General features: G+C 44.0%; 1 long non-coding RNA gene across 1 annotated transcript in view; it reads left to right on the top strand.

Annotated features, from left to right (window-relative positions):
* The first annotated feature begins 370 nt into the window (after positions 1 to 370).
* Positions 371 to 15,315, top strand: part of LOC108520977 (uncharacterized) — a 28,438-nt gene continuing 13,493 nt past the window's right edge. The window contains exon 1 of the long non-coding RNA XR_001883080.1: positions 371 to 538. This is a non-coding gene — a long non-coding RNA (uncharacterized LOC108520977). The remainder of the gene's footprint in view (positions 539 to 15,315) is intronic.

The raw sequence follows: 15,315 nt of genomic DNA, 5'->3' as shown, positions 1-15,315 counted from the left end.
CTCTAATCCTGCTTTGGTCTTTCCACTGGCCAACTCCCATCCTAAAACTAGTTGGAGACCGCCAGCCACTAGTCAACTTATTAGCATACAAAGAATCACTTTGGAGATTCTAAGGATTTTAGGAGTTGTCTGCCAGGAAATGATGTGGCAGGCCAAATACATATTTTCCAATATTACAAGTATAAACCTCCCTCGGCATTTTATTCCACATTCTTGCAGAGATGGGGAAACCGAGGTAAATTACAGTTCTCCAAGTGGACAAATGATGGAAAAATAGGCCTGCACACCTGTCCTAATGCATGTGGCCTTCGCAGCACCAACAACTCCACTGTTTATCTCCGTAGGGAAGGAGGCCTTCGGAGAAGGTTCTATAAGTCACAATGGTCTCCAGCTATGACATCCCTCTCCACTGAGGAGAGCCCTCTCCCAGCCCAAGAAAACACCACCAAAGACTTATGAAGAAGTTTCACAGTGAAGACCTTATAACTCAGCCAAAAGGGTTGTCCTTTCAGAAGCCAGTGGCCTGTGGCTAGTACAGGTAAGGGAAGCGGTGAGAGAGAGGCCAAGATCAAGCTGAAGCAACTCGAGAATGCTCCAGCTTCTCCCAGCCCTGTAAGGAGTTCACTTGCTCCCTTCTACCTTCTATGCAGACAGCATATTTTGTGTGTATATTCCATCTGATAATAATAGCTGATAGTTCTATTAGGTACTTACACTGTGACAGGCCCTCTGCTAACACTTAGCTTATCCTCTTTCAGTCCTCACAACAACACTATGAAGAAGGGCCATCATTGACTCATTTCATAGATGAGGAAACTGAGGCTTAGCAAGTTTGATATGAGCTTGCCCAAGGTCACCTAACTAATCATTACCATTTGACTCGATCTGACTGCAGAGCTGTGCACTGTCTTGTTGCTGTAGTTGCGGGTATGCTTGTCTCTCCAGGGACTGAAAGTACTTCTTTACCTGTGGCCTCCTCTGATGTCCGAGGTCAGTGTTCAGCTAAGTGGTCATGCCAAGGACCTGGGCATTCACCACCAACACACAGTCCCGCAACGTTTAGATCTTAGACAAGAGGGCTCTGGATTAGAATTGAAGTTTTATTTTAGAGCAAAAGTCCAGGCTCATCTCTAAATACATGCAACAAAAGCAAATTGCTGTAAGCAGCCACCTGCAAAGCCAGTAATAAAGGAAGGGGTGTTAAAGAGAGTGAGGAAAGGTGGTGTATAAGTTCAGGGTGTGCATACGCATGCACAAGTGTACATCCTCACTCCTTGCGTCCCACACAGCATATAGCAAAGTGCCTTACACGTGGGAGTCCTGCAGATGTCTAAAGACTGGTGTCTATCTCATGTTTTCCATGATTTTAGGGTGTGTATGCTCATGTGTATGTTGTGTATGTGTCTGCCTATATGTGTACAAAATGTGTGCACACATGAAGTTTATGGTTGCACAAGCATGTATTGATTTTATGGGCAACAGTTGCAAGCCTTATGTATGTATCAGTGCATGCGTGTTGCAAACACAGGTTCATATGCATCTGCCTGTGTGTGTGTGTGTGTGTGTGTGTGTGTGTGTGTGAATAAGGATAATGTGACTGTCAGTGAGCAGATAGGTAACCCTAAGAATTGCTGACAGAACATGAAGACCTGTGTGTCCAGGCAAGTTCACTTCTGAGAAGGGGAGGTGGTAGAGACTGCAAGGGTGCTGCTGGCATCTAGCACTAAAGTAAAAGCCCCAAGGGCACAGCAGTGGTGGGGACTGACGTCAAGGCCATAGAAGCCCATAACCCTGGAGGGATGGGGCAGCTGGGCTGGGCCCAAGGCAGCTCCCCAGAGGAGCAGAGTCACCGGCATTAAGCACGAGCTGACCCAGGGTTGGGGCAGGAGGGAAAGTCAATGCACGAATAGACTTGAGGGTGTGAAGCCCCTGGAGACCCTTTCCCTGCTCACTCTCTGGATTTGCCCCCGGGGAGCTTAAAGGAGGCAGACCCATGGATTTATGTCAGATCTAGAGGAACACCCCGGATGATGTTTCTAAAGCCAGCAACGTAATATTTAATTCATTCTGCTCATGGGGAAACTGAGGCATCAGAAGGACTTGTCTGAAGTCACACCAGGAACTGGTTTAGCCCGGCATGTAGCATTCAATGAATATCGAATGAATGACTGCTGAATGAGTGAAGAAGTAAATGAAATAGATGAATGAAATGGAGGGAAGGAATAGAAGGGATCAATTGAATGAATAATAGGGACCATCTTGAATTTTTTACTGTCTACTTATTCCAAAGAGGCGAAACTTAAGAAAAAACTAGTAAAGATTAAATCATAAAAAAATGGGGAACTTGATATTTCTATTTTCTGAGGCTGGAGAGGAGGCATTGAAGGAGAGTATGCATGACGTGCATATACAATTATTTTGGGATGGGTGCATTCACTGAAAGGGAAGTTTTATTTGGATATGTATTTGGATATATGAATAATACCCTGGGTAAAGATGAATCAAAAAATATTTGCTGCAGTCAAAGACCTTCTGAGATAATAGGAGAGATTTAACATAATCACAGATAACCACAATTGATTCATTCACTCCACAAACATAGTCAACACTGAGCTGGGAGCTATAGCGGATGCTGCGACGGATCAGATGCAGATTATACCCTGAAGGGACTGAGGGTGATAAGGTGCGTTTACCAACATTAGAATCAGGAGAGATCGCAATGACCAAGAGGGAGATACAGGTGAAATGCAAGAGGAGATTGGAGTTGGAAGTGTGCGTGTGTGTGTGGTGAAGGGCTCCTGGGGTTAAGCGTAGGATTTTGAACCCCTATATATGGCTGCATTTGGGGTATATGCTATGAGGAGTGTGCTGCTATCATCCCCTCACCACTTTCTCCCTCCATCATTCTAATGCATCTTATTAGAAAGGTGAGGTGACCGTAAAATTATAGGTGGGGTGACCCATATTATAGGTGGGGTGACCATACAATTTGTCATCCAAATTGGAATATGTGAAAGTGAAAGGGGGCACTGTCCACCACTATGCTGGGCAAATGGTATAACAGGGAACTGTCCTGTGCAAACTGGGGCTTGCCGATGCCCTGGCTCTAGAGGTTAGCAGTGGGCTGTCCTGGAGGCCCCACAGCAACAGCAGTGTAGGCATCCCAATCTACCTCACTGATCCCTCAGTGCCAGATACCTCAGTGATACCTCCTTCATGCCACCTCCATTCCCATGTTATCCCCCACTCCAGAATACAGGCCCAACCCCATCCGGCTCAGCAGGGACGCAGACTGTAGGAGCAGGGGCATGTGCTCAGGGAGGCCAAGTGGGAGGAAGGGCTCCCTCGGCCTGAAATGTCTGGTCTATCTACAGCCGGGCTCGGTGCTCAGGGCCCTCTGCGGTCAGGGAGCCTGCCGCTCAGCCTGGGATTTCAGCACTTACTCCATCCACTTTAGCACCCCCATTTTCTCCGGTGCCAACACAGGCAGGCGGCTCTAATGGATTACTTGCATTATCTCCCTCATCACTGCTTAAATATTTATCAGACCATTATGTATTTAGTGGCTGGGAGTAGGGAAGAGAAGGGACAGAAGGCAGTTCTGCTCTGGCCAGATGCAAGGGTTAATTACAGATGGGATAAATCCCCCCGATTTAAAAATTAAACAAATAAATGGGTTGGGAGATTAGAAGCGTACTGTTACTTACATGGAAGGAAGTCCCGCACAGCCTAGTCCAGGTTTTAGTATCTTCCAGTGCCTCATTTTATGATCTCTGTTCCCTTCCCCTACCTGCAAACCTGTGGGCTGCCTAAGCCTTAAACCAGCTTCTAATTAAAAACCATACTTACATTTCTGTTCCTCAAGCAACAACTGCTCCTCAAGTGTGTGGGGAAATTCAAGCTCTCCTAGAGCTGGAGTCAACATCGGCCTCATAAAAGAAGTTTGGAAGGTAACTTCAGGGCTGGCACTGTGAAATATTGTTCATTATAACGAAGCAGCTGAGATAATGCTGTTTTCTAATTTCCCTTTCTCAGTCAGAAATTAAATAAAAAGTCATGTCTAAATTACAATACTGGATTGAGATCAGACAAGGGCCCCATGCAGAGAGCTCATGATCTATCCTTCCTACATTTTACAGCCATTAAAAAAGATTATTGTCATTCCCCCCACTTTTCTTTGAGGCCATTTACATTTGTTCTGAATTCTCACTGTTTTATTCTAATCTCTTAAAAGTGCCAGTGCACGTAAGTCAATCACAAACTTAAATTAAGAAAAAAACAAAATAGGCACTCAAGCAACCTAGGACTCTGAACTCCAAGTTCAACTCCTAGAAGGTCCATAAGGTGGCTGTTGACCGTCTCCTTCCTGGTTCTGCAGTTGCACCCACTTCCTAGTTGGTGAAGTCTTCTCCAGGGACAGTCAGAGTGGGGAGGGCTCATTTAGTGCAAAAATAGCCTGCATTTTTATAGCCCTCCCTTTTAGCAGAAATGCCTCTCTTGGAAAAGCGAAAATGATGAACTAGCTGGTAAAAAAAGTTTTTTTAAAAATGCCAGTGAGCCTGTAATGTTATATTTAATTGAGCATTTGTTTGATATTCCATTAATGAGGGGAGAAGAGAAACATTAGTACATTTTGCCAGTCACAATTCAGACATTCTTTGCTCTGAGAAGTTGTTGGTATTCCCAGAATCTTGCACAAAACGTGGGTGGTAAATATTATTATTTTTGATAGAATATATTAAACAGGATCATTATTGTATTAGTTTTTTTTCATGCTGCTGATAAAGACATACCTGAGACTCGGTAATTTACAAAAGAAAGAGGTTTAATTCCACTCACAGTTCCATGTGGCTGGGGAGGCCTCACAATCATTGTGGAAGGTGAAAGGCATGTCTTACATCACAGCAAGCAAGAGAAAGAATGACAGTCAGGCGAAACGGATTTCCCCTTATCAAATCATCAGATCTCGTGAGACTTATTCACTACCACAAGAAGAGTATGAGAGAAACTGTCCCCATCACTCAATTATCTCCCACCAGGTCCCTCTCATCACACATGGGAATTACGGGAATACAATTCAAGATGAGATTTGGGTGGAGACATAGAGTCAAACCATATAATTCCACCCCGGCCCCTGCCAAATCTCATGTCCTCACATTTCAAAACCAATCATGCCTTCCCAACAGTCCCCCAAAGTCTTAACTTATTTCAGCATTAACTCAAAAGTCCACAGTCCAAAGTCTTTATCTGAGACAAAGCAAATGCCATCCACCTATAAGCCTGTAAAATCAAAAGCAAGTTAGTTACTTCCTAAATACAATGAGAGTACAGACATGGGGTAAATAGAGCCATTCCAAATGGGGGAATTTGGGCAAAACAAAGGGGCTCAGGCCCCATGCAAGTCCAAAATCCAATAGGGCAGTCAAATCCTAAAGCTCCAAAATTATCTCCTCTGACTCCATGTCTTGCATCCAGGTCACGCTAATGCAAGACATGAGTTCTCATGGTCTTGGGTAGCTCCACCCCTGTGGGTCTGCAAGGTACAGCCTCCCTCCTGGATGCTTTCATGGGCTTGTGTTGAGTGTCTGCAGCTTTTCCAGGCACATGGTGGAAGCTATCAGTGAATCTACCATTCTGGGGTCTGGAGGAGGGTGGCCCTCTTCTCACAGCTCCACTAGGTTTTGCCCCAGTAGGGACTCTGTGTGGGGGCTCTGACCCCACATTTCTCTTCCACACTGCCCTAGCAGAGGTTCTCCATGAGAGCCCCACTCCTGCAGCAAACTTCTGCCTGGGCACCCAGGCATTTTCATACATCTTCTGAAACCTAGGTAGAGGTTCCCAAACCCCAGTTCTTGACTTCTGAGCACTTGTAGGCTCAACACCACATGGAAGCTGCCAAGGCTTAGGGCTTGCACCCTCTGAAGCCATAGCCCGAGCTCTACATTGGCCCCTTTCAGCCACAGCTGGAGCATCTGGGACACAGGGCACCAAGTCACTAGGCTGCACACAGCACAGTGACCCTGGGCCTGGCCCATGAAACCACTTTTTCCTCCTAAACCATCAGGCCTGTGACGGGAGTGGCTGCCATGAAGACCTCTGACATGCCCTGGAGATATTTTCCCCATTGTCTTGGGGATTAACATTCCAGCATATGTTACTTATGCAAATATCTGTGGCTGGCTTGGATTTCTCCTCAGAATATGGGATTTTCTTTTCTATTGCATTATCAGGCTGCAATTTTTCAAAGCTTTTATGCTCTGCTTCCCTTTTAAAGCTGAATGCCTTTAACAGCACCCAACTCACATTTTGAATGTTTTGCTGCTTAGAAATTTCTTCCACCAGATACCCTAAATCATCTCTTTCAAGTTCAAAGTTCCACAAAACTCTAGGTCAGGGGCAAAATGCCACCAGTCTCTTGGCTAAAACATAACAAGAGTCACCTTTGCTCCAGTTTCCAACAAGTTCCTCATCTCCATCTGAGACCACGTCAGCCTGGATTTCATTGTGCACATCACTATCAGCATTTTGGTCAAAGCCATTCAACAAGTCTCTAGGGAGTTCCAAACTTTCCCACATTTTTCTATCTTCTTCTGAGCCCTCCAAACTGTGCCAACCTTTGACTGTTTCCCAGCTCCAAAGTTGCTTCCACATTTTTGGGTACCTTTTCAGCAGCACCCCACTCTACTGGTACCACTTTACTGTATTAGTTCATTTTCATGCTGCTGATAAAGACATACCTGAGACCTAATTTACAAAAGAAAAAGGTTTAATGGACTCACAGTTCCACATGGTTGGGGAGGCCACACAATCATGGTGGAAGCTGAAAGGCACATCTTATATCACAGCAGGCAAGAGAGAGAATGAGAGTCAAGTGAAACAGGTTTCCCCTTATCAAACCATCAGATCTCGTGAGACTTATTCACTATTATGAAAACAGTATGGGGAAACTGCCCCCCATGATTTGATTGTCTTCCACCAGGTCCCTCCACATGTGGGAATTATGGGAGTACAATTCAAGATGAGATTTGGGTGGGGACATACAGCCAAACCATATCAATTATATATGTTTAATGTGTACAAGTTGCTTCCTATCAATCACTCTGATGATATGAATTGAGCACCTACTAAATGCAAGGCACTATGCAGGACTAAGCAAGAGATAAGTCTCTTCCAGAGTCCTGTGAGACAGGGCCCCTGAGGCACTAGCTGCACTTGGGTGCTCACTCTTCAGCCTGGATAAGAGCATATTAGGTTCAAAAATGTATCACAAATCACTGATGTCAGTGCTGCCTGAGGGCCCAGACTCTAGAAGTTCAAAGGAGGCAGGTCTTTTGAAGACATATTAGTCAGATAGAACTTGGCAGAGAAGGTGAGCTGGGCCTTGCAGGCCAGGTAGGACTTAATGATGAGGATAGAAGTTGGGGACACACTCCTAGAAGGAGCAAAGGCCTGGGCATAGAATGCACAGGGTGTTTAAGGGCACAGCAAGCTGACAGAGTTGGTGAGAGACAGGGCCGTGTAGAGTGGGGGAAAGGAAGAAAGAGACCAAGGCATGATTTATCCATCCATTCATTCACTCAGTTAACATCAGTTGAACACATACTGCATGTCAGCTACTCTTTCAGGATTCAGTTGAAGCTAGATTACAGTGACTTTGAATGTCTGCCTGAGTTTGAGCTTTTACAAGCAGTACAGCAGTGAAAAGGGGGCCAGAAATGAAGAGACAGAGAGAGACCCTATAAAGGAAGAGGCAGTAGGTCCTGGCCACTGTAAATGATTCATGGGATCTCTTTAGGTGTTAGATCTTTGAATAGTTGGAAAGTTTTAAAAAGTGAAAGCAACATCTTCTCCTCTTAAATATCCTCAAAGAACGCAGCACACAGAATAAAACAGGGCCTCCAAAAAATGAGTATATATCCAATTACAGGCACTACTTTCATACTGGCCTGCAGTCCTGGCTTTGCCCCTTAACAGCCCTGTGGCTTTGGACAATTTAAACAACATCTCTAAGCTTCAGTGTTCAAATCTGTTAAGTGAAAACAGTACTCTATCAGGATTTGTAAGAATTAATTAGTTATTAACAATATATATAAATACATGATCACATTACCTGGCACCTAACAGTAGTCAATAAACATGAGCTATGGTGATGTGCAGCTCTTTGCCAACCTCTTCGCTGCCCCTGGCTCTTTTCCAACTTTATCCCACTTGGTCCTCTTTCTATGGTTTCCAGAATCTATTCAGCTACTTTTTGAAACAATTTAGCCTGTTCTTACCAGCTCCAGGACACTATCCTATGCTTGCTGGGCTGGTATTCCTAACAGGTTTACCAGAACACCCACCACAAAGCTCGTGCACCCTAGGAAGGAGCCTAGAGATACGATGGTCTTGCCTTTGCCCCTTTTAACACAACTCTATGGATCCCTCCCTGCCTAGCAACCTCCAGACAAGGGCCAAGAACACTTACTTAAATTACTCATTTGTTTGCCTAGTTATATTCAACAATATATGATTTTCTATTTCATGACTGTATTTCTCACTGGAAGCAACCAGTGAAGTCACAGATGAGAAAATGCAGCTCAGAGAGGAGAAGGGACTTGTCTAACATGTGCTTCCCAGCCGGCATGCCACAAATGAATTACAGTCATGTAAAATCTGACCCTCTCAGCTCCAGGACATTGAGGGCAGACAGAGTACCTAGGAATGGTCTCCTGTAGCCACAAGTAATCCTATCGGTGGATCCTCAGAAGGCCACCCAAGGTAAGAAGGGTCTCATGGCATATACTGTGGTCCCCAGGGACAGTGTGCATGACTAGTAGTGCCTGACCCATGCTGCTCTGCAGAGTTGCAATAAGAATAACCAAGGAGATACTCTACCTCCAGACACCTACTCCAGCAGACAGCTGCAAGCCCCACTTGTCACCATGATAGGGACAGGAAGTCTGATGAACTGTTGGAGATGTTCATGTGTCAAGGGTACTGTGTGCAGCTCCAAGTGCACCTATCAGAGGAGAAAAGTGGCAGAGACACAGGTGCGGTTTAACGGTGGGCATAGTGGAAATGGCTCTGGATTGAGCTTCATATATGCTATATACTTTTATCTGCTTGCAGTGGTTGTACCCTTCAAGTATCATCCAAGCCAGCTGCAGAGTGAACGTTCCAGCAACACATCCACCAAGTTCTGCAAATGAGAGAGCAATCATTCTTCTGATTGCTTGACGTGAATAAGTTCTATTGGATTTGAAACCCATCTGCATCATCACAAAAACTTTCAACACTACATTTGTCAATGAAATAAAAGGAAGAGCTGTTAAATTCTTTAAATATAATTTCAACTGTTATGAATCTTTAATGGTTATAAAAATTGCTTTAAATTTTTTATCACCCACTTGTGCAAAGTTTCTTATCAAGGGTGACTACCAAGAATTTGTAGAGATCATCATTTTAAAAGTCGTCATCAGGCACTGTGTATAACCATTTTGAGCATAAACCCTGATATGAAACAGTTATATTCATGGAAGGAAGCAAACTCAAGTTTCTCATTAGAACTAGAAAAATGTTTTATACTAATATACAATGTCTTTCCTAATATACTGTATTTTACTTTTCCTTTTGTATAATATAAAGAAAATGGAATGACTTTTTTCCCAAGCCCTGTATATATGCCCCAAGTCCTCTGCAGTTTACTATAGTGTGCGATATGAATATTCTCATTTTCATGTGTATCATGACTTTAAAAGGTTGGGAAGTTCTGCTCTCAGATACTATGCTTGATCTTCAGGGACCTGGGGAGATGTATGAAACTGACTGGCACCCAGCTGTCCCTTTGCCATTGTATGCATATCAGTGTGGCCATGAGGTTATCCCAGACGCAAGGGAATGGCCTGGAGAGGCCAAAGATGGCACTGCTATGTCCCTGAAGAGGTTCCCCAAGGAGTTGTTCCACTGGCACCCTCCTCTTGTGAGTGCTTTCCAGGACTGAATTCCCACTGGTAGCAAAAAACCTGGCATTGTGAAGAAGGAAAGAATGTGTGTGGTGTGGGGGTAGGTGCTGTTCTCAAATAGCAAAGACATGCCCACTGTCTTACTCAATTCTACTCTCCATCTTTGGTTCTTCTAGGAGGCTCTCTTCTCCACCTCTTGATTTTAAATAACTTCCTGAACTATAAATGCAAAGAGTTCCAAATGAAAACTGATTGATCGCCTTGTATAATTATATAATAAAAACACACTGATATGCATATACATTATGTGTGGGCTCGTAAGTCTATATGCGTCTGTATCTATTCCAGAGGGAGGAATATGCAATAATGTCTTCTGAAACAAATTGTCAAGGTGTCAATAAGGAATCTCATAATGAATGTGTGGGTGTGATCTGGGGTAATTTCATAGCAATTATGTTGCTCAGGCTGATTTCCCAAGGCAGGTCTTAAAGGCACAAGCCCCTTTCCCAAGCGGAAAGCTGAGTGTTTTGCTTTCTATGGAGTCTTGAAAGCATCACATTTTCAGGGCAAAATGCCTTCCCTGGAGTAGGCCAGACCCACTGGAGGAAATCAGGTAACTAAGGAGAGTGTTAAGAGCTTCAGGCCACAGTTACCAGCTTTTTAAACCTGGGAGAGTTTTCTGTGTCTGCCCCTCAAGAATGTTAGCAAACATTCGTGGTGAAGAAATAAGCAACAGCATTGCTCCACCAAAGAAGTTAGAAGTCCTGGTGGTGAGTACTAACTATATGAAACACTTTCAAATGCTGAGAGATGAGGAAGAGCAAAGATGGGATATGCTGAAGGGGGAAAGTGGACTGTATTTGTCCCTTTCCCCCAAGGAATCTCCAGCCTAGCAGAAGGAATATATGTATGAAGAAATACTGATAATTTGAGGTGAAATGGAATGGGATAGAGGGTTAAACCATGGGAACCCAGGGTTGCAGGGGGATGAGGAGTCTTAAGAAAGATTTTGTAGGATAGGTGCCATGTAAGCTGGATCTTGAAAGCAGAATAAAAAATGCAATCAGTATCTTAAGAGATTGTTTTTGCATAGCACCTTGCTCTATACAGAGCACAAAGCAGGCCCTCCCTCAGCAATATTTTGTTAAATGAAGTACAAACTCCACTCAGGAAGCTTCTCAGCTGGGTCAAGTGTCCGCAGTTGCCCATTCCTGAGACCACGCTGCAGAACTTGCTGTCAGGAAAGCCATTTGTGGTCCAGGAAATTGTGGGGATGCTAGGCCTTGGCCACAGAGCCATGTTTGAGCCATGAGCTGAAGCTACTTCCGAGGAGCTCCAGGAGACAGACTAGAAGAGAAAAAGAAACAGAGGAGAGCTGAACGCTGAGGTGGGCTTCCACAGGAAATGGGGCAAGAGTGGAAATCATTTTCTCTGCCTTCCCCCAGAACATCTAGATCTAGACTGGCTAGCTCATGCCAAGAACCTACGAGTTTCTGATGAAGCCTCCTTGGGGCTGATGCCTCCTTGCTCCTCATCCCTGCAATGACTGCTTTACTCTCCCCACCCCACACACTCCTGACCAGTCCCTGGGTCCTGACGACTTGGCCTTGGTAATATCTCTTGACTGTATTCCCTCTCCTTTGCCCCCATATCTTAGTCCAGCTCCTTCTTGGGATAATTATAACTTCTCATCTGTATCACTGCAGTCATGTCCCAACTGGCCTTAAGCTTCCAATCCATCCATCTCCCTGATCCTACTCTGATTTTTCAAAAATACCTAAATCTTCTCTCCCTTAAACCTTTCAATGCCCCCGACCTTGCCTCTCAGATACAGCTTGGACTCCTAGGAATGACCAGCAAGACCTTCATGCCCTGCCCCACTCTGCCCTTCCAGGTTCTTATTTTTCCCTTGAAACCTCAAACTCCACAGTCATGTGTCCTCTAATGCTTCATGCTTCCTCTCATACTTGGGCCTTTAAACATCTCTCTCTTTTCTTCTCTTCTTTTCTCTTCTTTCTCTCTCTCTCTCTCATCCTCCCTCCCTCCCTCCCTCTCCTTCTTCCCCTCTCTCTCTTTCAGTCAAATACCTTACGCCCATTTCCCCTTATTCCTATGTTAACCCACAGTTAACTCTGAAAACCCTTCTCAGGTTCTACCTCCAGAATCTACCATCTGAGGGGAATATAACCCCTCCCTACCCCATGCTCCGGATTCTTTGTGTGTGTTGACCTCTAGAAGAAACAGTTAACTACCTCTTTACTAGTCCATCATGCCCCTGAATTGTGAGTAATTTTGTGGTAGGGAACATGCCTATTGCTTGTGCAAATCTAGCACCCAACACTCAGCACGGTCTCTGGCATACAGCATGTGCTCAATCACTACTGGGTGGGAAAGAGGGAGAGATGTTTGGATGGATGGATGGATGAATGGATGGATGGATGGATGGATGGATGGATGGATGGATGGATGGATGGACATTTGCATGGATGGATGGACATTTGGATGGATGGAAATTTGGATGGATGGATGGATGGATGGATGGATGGATGGATGGATGGATGGGTTGATAGTGCTTAAATAAACTGAGGAGTAATAAAATATGGTTCCTCCTTCCAGTGTGTACCTCACCTGCTGGTTCAGTCTCTTGTATAGTGTATCAGGCTCTCCAAAGACATTCAGGATCTGAGAGGTGAGCAGAATAATGATAGAAGTTGCAGCATGGTATGGGAAATAGAGGTCTTCATAACAGAAGCTTAGATTAAAATAAAAGATCACAGGTGGAGGTCCATCAGGTAGGGTAGAACATCCCCTACCAATGGAAAGAAAGCTGCTTACCACATTCCAGCAGGCATCAAATCAATTATCAACCTGTAAGTCAGGCAAGTAGAAGGAGCTGTATAAATCTCACTTCTCTTTATGGGCTGCCTTTAGACACTGAATAAGTGAGAATTAGCCGGTTAATTCACCACCATACTAAGATATGCATCCCCATATGTAATCTATGTGTGAAGCTTTGATAACATTCTTAGGATAAAAGCCTAGAAACAGAATTACAGATTTTAAAAGTTTGAACATTTTAAAGACTTTTAATAAAAATTGCCAAATTTATCTTCAGGAAAGTTGTACCCATGTGCAGTCCCACCTTGTATCATATGAGTAGCTGTTTCACCACTGTCTTACCAACACTACAGAATCTATCTTTCAATCTTACCCAATTTGATAAGCAACAGTTTAATAAAATTGTTTTAATTTGCGTCTCTTTGATAACTACTAACGTTGATCTTTTTGGTAAGTATGGGTTGTTCTGCGAATTTCATGTTAATTTTCTTGGCCTACTTCCCAGTTGGATTTCTTGTCCTTTATTATTGATTTGTAAAGGCTTATTTTAATATATTAACATTATTAATCCTTTACTATATATTGTAAATACTTTTTCCATTTCTTAAGAAATGTAACTCTCCCACCCCAAGATTGGAAGTGAATTAATGAAACTGTATCAAGAACTTAGTTCAAGGTCCTGAGCCAAATGCTCCTGGATATGCAAGGATGTATAAAGCATGCCACCCGTTCTCAAGAAATCTGCAACGTAGTATATCTAATTCAGATGATTAGGTACTTTTTTAGTCCATTCTCACGTTGCTATAAATAAATACCTGAGGCTGGGTAATTTATAAAGAAAAGAGGTTTAATTAGATTACAGTTCTGCAGGCTGACCAGAAAGCATGGTGCTGGCATCTGCTCAGCTTCTGAGGAGGCCTCAAGAAACTTACAATCATGGAAGAAGGCAAAGGGCAAGCAGGCACATCACATGGCAAAAGCAGGAGCAGGAGAGTGAGGCAGGAGGTCTACACACTTTTAAATGACCAGATCTTATGAGCAGTTACCATCATGAGGATAGCACCAAGAGTATGGTGCTAAACCATTCATAAGAAACCTCCGCCATGATCCAATCACCTCCCACCAGGCCCCACCTCCAATACTGGGGATTGCATTTCAGCATGAGATTTGGGCAGGGACACACATTCAAACTATATCAGTCACAAACACATCCATGGAGCATTAACAACACTCCAAGTCTTTAGGAAGAGGGGGCACTTGAGCTGGACCTTGGGGATTGGGTCCAAAAGAAGGGAGGGGATAGGTTAGCCCAGGAAGAGGGGAGGAAGCGAGCAGAGGTGCAGAGGTGGGAAAGCTCAAGGAGTCTAATGTAGCCTGTGCGAGTGGTGCACAGATCTGTGTGGGTGAGTGGTGGAAGGTTAGGTCAGCCAGAGAGGGTCTAGGATGCCCAGATGTTCCCACAGCATTGTCTCATAGAGGCTGTTTCTCTTTCCTGGTTAGGCCAAGCAAGAGGCTTTGTCTCTGAGCTGCTCAGATGAGTGTGCATGCTGTGTACGTTCCACTCTTTTATGATGACTGTTGTTTGTCTGAATTGATTAGCCTTTCTGTGTGGGAGCCATCTGCTGTCTGTCAGGCTCCTTGTCTCACCAGCATGTTGATTTCAATAAAATATTATGGCACTTGGAGTCTGCTGGGGAGTTCGATGCTGTGAATCCCACACATTCAAATTAGAATTAGATTGAAAGCCACTTAATGTTCTTCCCCCATTGCCTTCTCTCTTGGTCAACAGCATCTAAAGTGAAGCATTATAGGTATTATCTTGGGCTGCCCAGTACATTCTGCCCCACCTCCTTTCTTCTGACCACATAATTGAGTATTTGATCCTGGCTTGGCCACCATAATCTCTCATCTCCCCGGATACAGGGATTGGTCCAGAATGAACCTACAACTCAAGCAAGCTTATGGGTAAGAAAAGTTATCTTCCCACTGCAATGATTGGGGATACATATTTAAAGTTATTGGTGGTCATCTTTGCTGGTATACAGAAAACATCAAGCAGATATAAGCAAAGATGAGAGACAAATAACTCCCTACAAGTCTTGGGACCTTGGTTCCTACATCTCTTCCTTCAGCTCTAGAAGCTACCTCAATTTCTTCCCAGTTACAGACAACTTTATGTTTCTTTTTGATTAAGCCAATTCATGAATACACTGTGCCATAATCCATCTAGTTGCTCATTCCAGGCATGTGGGAGTCATCTCCAAATCTTTTTCTTTCACCCCAAAATCTAATCAATCTACCAAATTCTCTTGATTCTATCTCCAAAAAGGTCTCTTGTCTCTCATCTGGATCATACAACAGCTTTCTAACTGGCCTCCCCAGGATCTTGAATCCTTCAAATTCATCTTCCAAAATGCTACCAAGGTGGTCTTTGCTTCAAAAACTTTGCCTCAAAGACAAGTCTAAACTTCTAAACACAGGTACTAGCCTAAAACATCTCAGTCAGTCATGGTAATGCCATCCCCTGTCTGGA

This window comes from Rhinopithecus bieti, unplaced genomic scaffold (assembly GCF_001698545.2).
Source record: "Rhinopithecus bieti isolate Rb0 unplaced genomic scaffold, ASM169854v2 scaffold_55165, whole genome shotgun sequence".
NCBI classification, from domain to species: Eukaryota; Metazoa; Chordata; class Mammalia; order Primates; family Cercopithecidae; genus Rhinopithecus; species Rhinopithecus bieti.
Note: the sequence above shows the minus strand (reverse complement) of the source record. Positions and strands in the feature narration are given on the sequence as shown.